The following is a 12,122-nucleotide window of genomic DNA, read 5'->3' as shown; positions in this document are numbered from 1 at the left end:
GACACCTCGTGTGTTCTTAGAACAGTTTCAACTTGCCTGCGAACAGTAAGGACAGGTATAGTTTTCTTAGGACACCTCCATTTTCATTTAATTACGGACATCCCGGACACCTTGTGTGTTCTTAGAACAGTTTCAACTTGCCTGTGAACAGTTCGGACAGGCATAGTGTCCTTAGGACACATCCATTTTGGTTAATTGCAGACATCCCGGACACCGAGTGTGTTCTAAGAACGGTTCCATTTTGCTTGCGGACAGTACGGACAGTTATAATGTCCTTAGGACACCCCCATTTTGGTTAATTACGGACATCCCAGACACCGAGTGTGTTCTTAGAACACTCATCTTGCCTGCGAACAGTACGGCCAGGTATAGTGTCCTTAGGACTACTCCATTTTCATTTTATTACGGACATCCCGAACACCGCATGTGTTCTTAGAACAGTTCCAACTTGCCTCTGAACAGTACGGACAGGTATAGTGTCCTTAGGACACATCCATTTTGGTTAATTGCGGACATCCCGGACAGCAAGTGTGTTCTAAGAACGGTTCCATTTTGCTTGCGGACAGTACGGACAGTTATAGTGTCCTTAGTACACCCCCATTTTGGTTAATTACGGACATCCCAGACACCCACGCTGTCCGCGGAAACCCTAACTGCCTTTTTTAAAAAAAGAAAGACACAGAGGACTGAATTAAAACACACAATATTTTGTATTATTTACAAATATAAAATGTATGAAAGAGAGGGGGAAGCAGAAACTGACACAAACACAGGGGAATGGGGGTTTCAAGAGGATGGATAGGAGGAGATGAAGTGATGGCAGTCTCGTCAAAATGTTTTTCTTTGTGGAAATGGTTTGGGGATAATTGACTGGGATATGGAGAGGGGGAACAGGTACATGTGGGACAATGGTATTTAATTTTTTCTTTTATGTGGTCCTCCACAAAGTTTTTCAAATAGTTGAAATTTGCCATGAGCATGTCAATTTTTTCTTCCATGCACTGGAGAGTCTTTTCCAATGTATCTTTCGGTGTACTATTTTCAATGTTTGTATGGTCTGTTAAAAATATATATATATATATGTGTTAAGTGTACATAAAGTAATGCTTATTAATTTGGTTATATAGAGAAGTGTCTACCATTAGTATCACTATCTTCAGACATTTCCTCACGTGGGAAATTCCCATCAAGCCACTCCAAAGTACTGGACATTTCTAGGAAAAAAAATGTATGTTACTTTTATTCTATCTAATACAGACATTTTTGAAATATATATAAGAAAACTGAAGTACACTTACTAGCTTCTGGTAAATTGTGTTCTTACTGGTCTGTAGATCTGCTGTTGCTCCAAGTTGTGCAGTTTCTGTGAGGTATATTCCATTTTAGTACATATGGTATTTAAATGGATGTTTGATGTGTTAGATAGATAAATTCCACTTCTTACTACATGCAATGTGTTTATGTGCTGTTTTTTGTACTTGTTTACTGTTCATATGGCACGATATAACAATTTAAGATACCCCCTGAGTGTTTGAGTAGTGTTGCTGTTGTCCGCGTCCATCTGTGGACATCAAAATCACTAGCTGGGCGTTCAGTATGTTCTATGCTACATATATATAAAGTCAGGGATATTATGGTTAAGTTGTGCTACTAAAAACCTATGAAATTCAGTAAAAAAACTTTGTTAAAGGGACGATATGGTTAAGTTGCGCTATCAAACACCTATGAATTTCAGAAAAAAAACTTTGTTAGGAGGACATTATGGTTAAGTTGTGCTACTAAAAACCTATGAAATTCAGTAAAAAAGACTTTGTTAAAGGGGCGATGTGGTTAAGTTGCGCTACCAAACACCTATGAATTTCAGAAAAAAAAACGTTGTTAGGGGGACGTTATGGTTAAGTTGTGCTACTAAAAACCTATGAAATTCAGTAAAAAAACTTTGTTAAACGGACGTTATGGTTCCAAGTAAAACCGAAAACCCCCTGAAATTCGCCAGTTATGGTAAGCTAAACTACCATAACTCGCGCCACCACCGTGCACTGTTAAGACTAACACCCAGGACATCAAACATGACATCACAAATGTCATTTATGACATCACATATCTGGGCCACTTATTTTTGTTCCTTGACATATATAGGCCACGTGGTTTTGTTCACTGGCAGTCAGAATAATACAATTTAAAAAGGTGCTGTATATCTAGATGTTAACCTTGTCATATGTTCTTTATGTACTTTCCTTAGCTCTTGGTCTCAGCTGATGGTGCGCATACATGGGGAAATGAGCAGGCCTCAAACACACAATTCATTTGTATACATGAAGATAAACTTTAATGTCATTTACTTTTTCTGATGATGCAGTTTCTTTCTTCCTTACTTTAGTTTCCATGTATGGGCCTCTGATTTGTATGCATTGTGGTGCTTCTTATGTATTGTTTGTATCAGCACAAGGGCTATAAGTCTTGAATTGTTAGCTAGTTATTACATGTTTAACATTACTCAAAACTCTGATAAGGGAGCATTCATTATTGTTCTATCCAAAATTACAATATTATAAATAGTGTACTTCTATGGTGCATGCTGCAGTCATTGTCTATGTTTCTATATGATTAGGTTTTTGTATTAACAACAACACTCCAATACAGTGATATTAGATGAGTACATTCTTTAATAGATTAAGTAGTTCATGATAGGCCTTCCGATCACTCCTGACATCTTGTTATCAACAATATAAACACAACTCCTTGTAGAGACTTTTCATCAAAATGTATTTCATGTGTGATGTCATCAGTGATGTCATTAATGGCATTTGTGATGTAATCTTTGATGACCTGTGTGTTAGTTTTAGCAGCGCACGGTGGTGGTGCGAGTTATGGTTGTTTAGCTTACCATAACTGGCTAATTTCAGGGGTTTTTCAGTTTTACTTGTAAACATAACGTCCATTTAACAAAGTTTTTTCTTTGAATTTCATAGGTTTTTATTAGTCCAACTTAACCATAACGTCCCTTTAACAAAGTTTTTTCATTGAATTTCATAGGTTTTTATTAGTGCAACTTAACCATAATGTCCCTTTTACCAGTGCATGCTATTTTTCTACAATTTACTAATATCATGCTTACCCAATATAGCAATATTTGTGTCCAAGCCATTTCCCACCATCTGGAATAATTTTGAACACTTCTATACACTTCTTGCAACTATTTCAACTAGTTTTGCATCCGTAGAAGTCTACGAACATCTGACTTCATAGCGGACCTTCCGGACAGTGCCACATGACCATATGCTGGCGCGTGGCATGATGACGTGTCTGAGAACCCGTCTGCACTTCACGATAAGATCTCTACTTGGTGGACAGTTCGGAACTGCATTTTCTACTGATGTAGGAACTTCAAAATGTCCTTTGCACAGCTCAAACACCTATTCCTACTCATTATCCATTAACAATCTAGTACACAATACTTACCTTTAGCAAAACTGCTATTTATCTTCAAATGGCAACAGCTAATGTCATCCCTCCTCCCCAAGAACCACCACCACTGCTATAATCAAGGAGCATGAGACACAGTGTCCCCTAACTTAGAAATAACACACGCACAACATTTTCCCTTGTCCACCTAGCCCTCCATATTAGGGTTTGGTTGCTTTTCCCTCATTTCCCTCCCCACGTTTCATTCTCAGATCTCCTGCCAAAAAAAATACATCCAAAAACAACATATTCCTTTAGGAACCACCTTTCACAGTTAAAAAATCAAACTAAAAAAAAATGTATAGACTTCATCTACTTTATATTTCTCAGTAAAGTACATAGACTAAATAAGATTTTTCCAACATTTCCATTTGCATTTTGTGTTATGCTAATGGAAATATTGTGACATTCATCTTCTGTTCCAGGGACTGGAACGGTGGATACTGGCCCAGCAGCCCAAGTTATCAGCCCAAGCAAAGCGAAGGCGGATAACGAGTTCTCTGGACCATTATCCCCCCATTCCAGCCCTTGAAATGGGGGATGAAGGCCATTAGCACGCTTGGTTCCCAAAGCAGGAAAAAAATAGGATTTTTCTTCCAACACCGGGACGCCTGTGGCGTCCCGGTGTAGGAAGGAAAATCCTTTTCCAGTATGGCTACCATGGAAAGGGAAGGTGAGGGTTCCATACAGGGTCCCTCTTCACATTGCATAGCAGCCTGCAGAAGGGAAAAAGAGAACCCTATGACCATATTACCACGAGCTCGTTTTTCTTCCCTTTCTAATCTATCCTAATTCGAATAAATTTACCACAAAGCCAGTCCCAGGTGGACATGGCCACTTTAATCCTATGTTTTGTCCCTTGTGATCATGGTCAGTACCCAGATTGTCCGGATCATGACTTATTCCATGACCCGGACAATCTGGCCACTACCCATGGCCACAGGCTACCCCTCAGTCACTAAAGGTATACCGCTATTTTTTGTAGCTACATTATGACACTTGTCAAATAATAAAACACTGGCACATTTGCAAAACCATGGTTGTAGGTCCTTGCCAATGCTCCTTACACATGTTTTCTGGAAATCCACCCATGTTTTATTTTTTCAAAAGTGTCAAATGTATGCACATACAATCATCATACAAACTAGCCCCCACTTGACAAAATTCATTCAGACTTTACGAAAACATCTAAATCTAGATCTATAATCTTTTTGCAAACCTTTGTGGAGATTTGTCAAATGGTGCACATTTATAAGCCTTTACAATATTTTGGGACCCCCACTCTAATATTGCTCCCTCTTGACTGCAACCCTACCAAACTTCGCAAAAGCATGTATATCTTGATCTATTATCAGTTTGCCAAATGAAGTGTAGATTTGTCAAATGGCACCTCATTTATAAGCCTTTACATTATTTTGGGATCTCCTCTAATTTTGCCCCCTCTTCACAAAATCCTACCAAACTTTGGGAAAACATTCATATCTACATGTATTATCAGTTCCCCAAATTAGGTGAGGATTCGTCAAATGGCACCTCATTTATAAGCATTTACATTATTTTGGGACCCCCCTCTAATTTTGCCCCCTCATGACAGAATCACACCAATCTTTGCATACTCACCCAGAATCAGCCCAGAAATATACATGCTAAATTTCATGCAGTTCCATTAAGTGGCCCCAAATTTATAAGCCATCCAAGAACTGCATTTCAACAACCCTGTAATGCTAAGGTGTTCGCAAACTTTCACGAACATCAGGAATGTTCGCAGACTTTTGCGGCAAAAATCACCCTTTTTTTTGCTTCTTGCAGCCATATCCCATCCCATCCTCATCACCCCTCACCTCCCCAGAGATGATTTGATAAGTTTGACAAGTGGAATGCTCTGTTTTTTCATAGGTTTTTACTGCGATGTCCGTGGACATTGGCCGCTGTCCGCAAATCCAAGATGGTGGGCATTTCCAAAAATCTGACACACTTCACGCTCCTCACCATCCAATCAGCGAACACGTTGCATGTCTGCAGACATGACGCAAGCTGATTAGCCAATCAGGACACTGTCCGCGGAGCGAACAGGGAAGCGTGTCCGCGGACCGGACATAGATATCACTAATTTTCTGTGACCTACTTTTTGGTCATTTAAAAAAAAAACTACTGGATCAATTTTCACCAAATTTACAAAAGCACACTTTTGGGACCAAGCCGCTGCTCCTGCCGCAAGTATCGTGAAAATCCGTCCAGCGGTTTGGGCTGTAGGCGTGAGCAAAACATTTTCAGCATTCAATCTATGGGAACAAAAAAAAATTGGGAACCCCCCTATAGCCTTGCCCCGCCCTAGACCAAACCTAACCAAACTTTGCAATTCAGAGTGGGCCATATACTTGTTTTGCAAAGTTTGGTGAGGATTCATCCAGGGAGAGCGAAGTTATAAGCCGCCCAAAAAGTGCTCTTCCTATGGGATTAGCAACTTAACCATAACTACAGGGCCACTACCGTGGCCGTGTAATATATGTATATTTTTCTAAAATTGCACTAACATTTAAGTCACTTGAAGCTAATAAGGGAGAAGTGACTTCTTATCTGTGATTGAAGATTATATTTTTTCTGTACTGGTAAAATGTAAAGTGGGGATTTTAAAACTCATCTGAAACCAGACCAGTGTAAGCAGATATTCACAGAAAATGTAAAGTAATGAGAATAATACAAGCCACATATTTTTCACATAAGATATATAAATCTGGGTCTGCCTCACCCAATGTGTAATGACTGTAAAGTAACAATACTTACACCTTCCAGGCAGTGAGGAGGGGCGATAATTGCACATTCCTTCCTGTCAAACCTGGGAACGAAAAATATAAATACATTCTGAAGCTTCAAAAATGATTTTATTGGTACTTTTCATGTTGAGGAGTTCGACATGTGCCCCTGATGATGTTTGAAATAGAGAAGTGAAGAAGTTAATGTATTTAACAGGGAAATGACAGATCAGTTGGTTTTCAAGGAAGAGACATTGCTTTTTATTACTTATGTAATGTCAACTAAGTTGTTCTGCACAGAATGTGCACTGCATATTTATAAACAAACATTTTAAATGTGACTTCATCAAAAGTTAGGATTATTAATATCATTTCAACTATTCTGGCCTGATAAAAACTGGATTGATGACTGTGATCTGCAGAAGGATTACTTACACATGTTTATATGTTGAAACCTTTCTCATAACTCAGTTTGTGTGTATCCTAGCTGAATTTAAAATAGATATCAGAAAACAGCTCATTTTGAAAAGTGGAATGTTGTTATTTTTCAGTAGATGAAGATCTTAACATTTTAATTTTAGTGAGGGCATACTTATTTGTAAAATTGCCATGATGGTGATGCCATTTTACAAAAAAGTAAGGACACAATGGAAAATGTGTCCTCTTCTATAGTAAAATGGGCATAGATTTGTTTTTAAAATACCCACGCCAAAATAATGATCATAGTGCTAGCAAATCAGAGGTAAGTGGTGTCGTTCTTTTCACCTTTCATACAATCCAAGCATCTAATCGGAACAGAGAATCAATAGGACATATTTACCATCAGTTACACATTGGGGTTTGGATAATGCTTTGTATATGGGTTTAACCAATTTTGTAAAGGTGAGAAAAAAGAACATTTTAGGAAACAGAAAGTCAAAAAATCTTAAATGTAGGCAAAGGATCCCTTACAGACAGACTAATTACAATTGAAGAGAGAAATAAGCAATCTTGGAGTAGGGATCGTAATGGCATTTGGGGAGGCTCTATCTAGACTGCATCTAAAACAAAAGAGATCCCAATGTGTATGTGCAGACGTACATTGCATACAGTTGGAGGTGTTTCCTGGGAAGAGCTGAATGCCCTGGGGATGTACAGGCAGCGGAAAAGAATTCACAAAGAAAGCCATTAGGGTGACCAGTCGGTACATAGCCATGTTGCCTTGTGTCAATAAAGAAACTTCAAAAGAAAGTGAATTGATACCGATAAATCATACTTAAACATTACATTCCTTTGAAATATATGGGATAGTTGTCAAGAATCACAGAAGAGGGAAAAGGGTACGACACCCTTCCACGAACAACAGACACCGAATAGACCTACCCCTCCCTCTGTGGTTGGCACAGGCTCCTGATATTAGAATTACAGGGGACCACGTGGCAGCCAATGGGGGAAGGAGGGATTAGGGAGAGGTTGTGGATAGGCAAGGGATATTAGGGAAACCGGAAAACAGGGTAAGGGGGTTGCAAGGGAAGGAACAAAACACCTAGAAATGCACTCCTAACACCAGCCTAGTGCAACACTTGTGCACCCTAATACCTGTAGACTTCAGTAGTTTCTGGCATGCACCTTTCTTAGGTATATTCCCACATACAATTCCTACCCTGTACCTCCTTACACAACCTGATGCTTTAGCAGATTTTGACACATGAAGCATATACCTATAACATGAAGCATGTGCATAGATTCACACTGCAACACGGAACATATTGCTGCACTGAGATAGTACAAGTAACATGTAGCAAATTGGGATATTGCCATACTTAATCACTGAAGCAAGTGAGATGAAACATACACGGGAATGACTCCCTTCATGAATGAGACACACACATGGCCCGGTGGGCAAGCGTAAGCAAACATAATCACAAACGTGGAATAGAACGTCTTAATGCTCCCCGTAATGCTCCCAAAACGAACGTGACACTGAAGGTGTAGTTTTTAGGCAAAGGTGAAGGCAAGCTTCATACTGGACAACTCTGTGTGTGAAGGCATTTAACTCCACCAAGTTACTTTATGCCCCCTGATTCCCCAATGCTTATCAGCCTGCAGAAAAGTGAATGCAATGTACATCAAAAACATGCCCATATCAGATTTCCCAGCACTTAACTGACGGCACGTGCCTCCCCGAAAAGACCCAGACCAAACTAAGCAACACGTTTAAATCCTCCAGATATAGATCAACGCTGCAGTTGGAAATTAATGTAATGAAGCATTCCATCAGCGTTCCTCCTGAACGCCGCCGTGACCATCCGTGCTGCATACTCTGAATAAGCCACACCTGCACACGCCGGCCGGCAGTTGAAATAAGAACTGCAAACAGCCTTCAGTTGTTAATCTGCGCGAAGCACGAATGACTACAGTTTTTCCCCAAGACTGCTGGGAACTGTAGTCTCTAGTGCACCACATTTTTCCTGGCTGCTCTCAAGCCCCAATTCCTGACAATAGTTGCCTCTATATATTAAAATAATTAACACGTTACCGTCCCTGGTTTTCGCATAAGCAAAAGGACTTGCTGGAACTCTGAGTGTACAGCAGATTTTTTTAAGAGACTTGGATGGCGTCTGATGACCATAGTCTAAAAACAAGTCTATTATGAGTATATTTATTTTATTCCTTTTCATCCGTTGAAATAAGGTGTTAGTGTTAATTATCCCTTTCAACTGCAATTATTTTGAAAGCAGTAAAGAAATCATGGCGTTTACTCCTAACACCAATACATGAGCAACGTGTTCGTTTATATACTATTTTGATTTCTGGGTATTGTCATCTTATTCTTGCTTTCTAAAACATGTTTATCAGAAACAAACATGTTGCTATAATTGTATTTATATCTCTTCACATAAGGTTAATTAAGTTTCAATCAAAATTAATGTCTACCTATTGTTCGAAGGGTGTGTGTTTGTTTTGAACAGGTATGACAAATGGAATTGCATTGTTAATTATGTATGGAAATATAGACCGAGGAGACTCTTTTATTTTGGTATTGTGATTAATTCTGCTTGTTTTGTCAACAATGTTTAATGTGCATTTCCCTTCAATGTAGGGGTTACCAATGAAAGCATAAAGGATCTAAAAAAATGAATTGCACACATCTTGTAAGGTTTCCTTTCTGTTGGCAGTCATTAAAGCACAGACTACCTGTGTCAGGTTTGAGGTGGAGCAGTTTGATATCCTGATACCAGGCCGGAACAGTGTGCACGTCCCTCATAGCGGGTTATGAATTTAGCTTGCCAGATGCGACTGCTCTAAGGGGAACTCAATGCAATATAGAAAGTGCAACATATTCAAGGAGCCAGTGATGCAGATGTACTGAAGAAGGGTTGCTCTTTAGGAACTTTGTCGAAACACAAACACATGAAACAGAAATATGGTCTAATTAGCAATATACAAAAATGCAACTTCTTGCGACCCCTCTTTGACCCCTGTACCCACCTGATCCCCCTCGAGGGGCCCACTCTTGCCACTGCGGACCTCCACTCTGCTCCTGTTCGTTCCACTGCTGTTGCCCTGCTCCTGCCCAACTCGTTGCCATCCTTCCTTGTATTGCTACCAGCCCCTCCTTCTCCTCATCTCCCTCCCTGCTGTGTAGGAGTGCGGCTACTGCTGCGGTAACCTTCACCAGTTTTGTTAGTACTAATTTTGCATCGTCTGCCAATCTTCTCTGCGGTATCTCCTTTTCCCTTTCATTTATTCGTTTACAGTGGTGAACTATTATGCTCTGTATTTCGGGCCATCCCTTTGCTTCAATACCTGCTATTTTGTCAAGTGCTTTTTGCACCTCTTTTGGGAGCTCCCTCTTTATTATGAAGTAGAATAATGACGTTGATTGATACCAGAGCGTGCCCGTTTCTGCTCTCCACATCTCTTGGACCCGAAAAATGTAATCCATAGCATCTTCCCCGTCATTCATTGTACATTGCATTACTGACTGCAAATCTGGGGTATCTGGAAATGTTTCCCGTAAGGCGTCCCACACCCTGGCACGTACTGTGTTGAAAGAGGCGCCATCATGGCGATCGCAGTCTAATGTTACTCCCGGGAAGCCAGCCTTTACCCATACTCTGTCAGCTTGATCCCCAACTGCTGATACTAGCAAACTCTTCACATCACCTATTGCTAGAGGTACCCGGGCTGTGTTTTTCTCGAATGCATATATCCACTTGCTTGCCCCTCCTGATAGCGGGGGCAATAACTTTAACAAATTGGCCTTATACATCTGAGCCCAGGTTATGTAATTCGGCCTCGCTCCTCCCCTGTGTATTAGTGGGAGTTGTAGCCCCCCCCTTTGTCGTTGTATCTGCACTCACCTTCGTTCCCGTTTTTACTAATGGTGCCATTTTCCCCAACCTATTCCTCAGTCGTCCTGTCCACTCTTCGTCCATGGTTCTCCCTGAACATGCGCCATCCAACCCTTCGCTTTCTCCTCCCATTGCCATGCTTAGTCTTTCACTTTCCTCTAAATCTTCTCCTATATCACACAGTAGCTCCTCTCTACCTCCTGTAGTCCTTATCTCATCATCAGTGCACCCCTCTCTTCCCTCTAGTTTAACTATTCGGGTCGGTTCTTCTTGTATCCTAAACAGTATCTCTCTTTTTTTCCACCCTTCTTCAATTGTTTTATTCTCACTCTGCGCTCTTGATGCAGGCTCCGACCTAGCAGTATTGATTGCAGTCCGTTCACATATGCTTTTTATTCCCGAGAGCTCGTCTTTGGCTATAGAGAGCCTGGACTCTGTGTCTCCTGTTAATTTCTCTATGTTCACCATTGGTGTACTTACCTGGTCTCGCTCTCTATGACTCTCATATGGTGGGGGTGCTCTTGGCCCTTGAGTGGTAGTGGTCGTTGTAGGGGGTACATATGTTGGGTCTAATATCCTTCTACGGGCACTGGCTTATTTAGTATTGGGTACAACCTAGTTACCTCTACCGGTGGCTCCCCTTCTGGCAACACCTTGTCATCTTTTGGTATCAATAATGGATTGTCAGTGGTAGATGGCAGATCAGTGCCTATTTCCCTTTTCTCAGGCGGGGGTATTTCTTCAAACAGTCGCCATAGGTCTAATATTTCTCTCCTATTGTGTAGCTGCTTCCCCTTGTATTTCAAACAAATGCATGTAGCTACCATATCTAGGACACTCTTGTCAAATGATCCCCCTTCGGGCCATATCTGAGGCAATCCTTCCCCCTTCAGTTCTGTGATCCACTGATCATGATATTTCTTAATACGTTCAGCGTACCCAGGTAGACTCCTGCAAATATGCGATAAGGGTGTTTCTGCCCCCATACTTCGTGGTTACTCGATACGGACGTATATCTGTATATATCTTAATATAGGTGTATCACCATATGAGTCTACGTATTTGTGTCTTACTGAGCGTGGGAACCTTCGTTGTTTTCCGCCACCTGTACAGTATGAGAAATGGCGGCGTATAGCCTCTATTCTATACGCGTTAGGGGGCACATACAAGAGCAAACTATCAATTACTTCAGCAATTTTACCCGACAAATCAAAGAAATAAACACTCACTTTACCACACTACACTCTTCTTTGTGATATTTATTCTGGTTACACTTACCATAACCATACCATAATTATGCATTTCTGACCACCTTTACACACTTATTATAACAAATATGTTCTGACACATACGATGCTTACACACTCATAGGCAAAACTCTATTCATAGCCCAGTTTGTCTTCCCTTTCCTCCCTTGCCAGCTGTCCCTTTCCGTTTTGCTCTGATATGTATTTGTCTTCTAGTTTTGATATAAACGTGTCTTTCTACCTATATTATCTCTTTGTTTGTACTAACCCTGTTTTTTCCCCGCACCCAGAGAGAAGAATAGAAAAAATAGCAGTCACTA

The sequence above is a fragment of the Ambystoma mexicanum genome, chromosome 8, assembly GCF_040938575.1.
Source record: "Ambystoma mexicanum isolate Mex_15411 chromosome 8, UKY_AmexF1_1, whole genome shotgun sequence".
Lineage (NCBI taxonomy): Eukaryota > Metazoa > Chordata > Amphibia > Caudata > Ambystomatidae > Ambystoma > Ambystoma mexicanum.
This window is presented reverse-complemented; position numbering follows the sequence as displayed.